Source organism: Mus pahari, chromosome 5, assembly GCF_900095145.1.
Source record: "Mus pahari chromosome 5, PAHARI_EIJ_v1.1, whole genome shotgun sequence".
In the NCBI taxonomy this organism is placed as follows: Eukaryota; Metazoa; Chordata; class Mammalia; order Rodentia; family Muridae; genus Mus; species Mus pahari.
The window spans coordinates 73,434,253-73,435,742 of NC_034594.1; positions in this window are offsets into that span (position 1 = coordinate 73,434,253).

Consider the following 1,490-nt stretch of genomic DNA (forward strand, 5'->3'; position numbering starts at 1 on the left):
GCTCCCCTGCCATTTCTTGGTCCTGGCATTCGCCTGTATGGGGCATATAAAGTTTGCAAGACCAAGGGGCATCTCTTCCCAACGATGGCTGACTTGGCCATCTTCTGCTATATATGCAGCTAGAGACACAAGTTCTGGGGGTACTGATTAGTTCATATTGTTGTTTCACCTATAGGGTTGCAGACACCTTCAGTTCCTTGGGTACTTTCTCTAGCTCCTCCATTGGAGTCTCTGTGTTCTATTCTATAGATGACTGTGGGCATCCGCTTCTATGTTTGCCAGGCATTGGCATAGCCTCACAGGGATAGCTATATCAGTGTCCTTTCAGCAAGATCTTGCTGGCATATGCAATAGTCTCTGCGTTTGGTGGCTGATTATGGGATGGACTCCCAGGTGGGGCAGTCTCTAGATAGTCCATCCTTTCTTCTTACCTCCAAACTTTGTCTCTGCCACTTCTTTTATGGGTATTTTATTCCCTATTTTAGGGAGGAATGAAGTATCCATGTGTTGGTCCTCTTTATTCTTGTGTTTTGGAGATTGTATCTAGGATATTCTAGGTTTCTGGGCTAATATCCACTTATCAGTGAGTGCATATCAAGTGAGTTCTTTTGTGATTGGGTTACCTCACTCAGCAAGATATCCTCCAGATACATCCATTTGCCTAAGAATTTCATAAATTCATTGTATTTAATGGCTGAGTAGTACTCCATTGGGTAAATATACCACAGTTTCTGTATCCATTCCTCTATTGAGGGACATCTGGGTTCTTTCCAGTTTTTGGCTATTATAAATAGGGCAGCTATGAACATAGTGGAGCATGTGTCTTATTACCAGTTAGAATATCTTCTGGGTATATACCTAGAAGAAGTATTGCTGGATCTTCCGGTAGTACTATGTCCAGTTTTGTGAGGAACCGCCAGACTGATTTCCAGAGTGGTTGTACAAACTGGCAATTCCACAAGCAATGGAGGAGTGTTCCTCTTTCTCCACATCCTTGCCAGCATCTGCTATCTCCTGAATTTTTGATCTTAGCCATTCTGTCTGGTGTGAGGTGAAATCTCAGGGTTGTTTTGATTTGAATTTCCCTAATGATTAAGGATGTTGAACATTTTTTCAAGGGCTTCTCAGCCATTCAGTACTCCTCAGTTGAGAATTCTTTGTTTAGCTCTGTACCCCATTTTTTAATGGGGTTATGTGAATTTTTGGAGTTCAACTTCTTGAGCTCTTTGCATATATTGGATATTAATCCCCTATCAGATTTAGGATTGGCAAAAATTCTTTCCCAATCTGTTGGTAGCCTTTTGGTCTTATTGACAGTATCTTTTGCCTTACAGAAGCTTTGCAATTTTATGAGGTCCCATTTGTTGATTCTTGATCTTACAGCACAGACTATTGCTGTTCTGTTAAGGAATTTTTCCCCTGTGCCCATTTCTTCAAGGCTTTTCCCCACTTTCTCCTTTATATATTTCAGTGTCTCTGGTTTTATGTTG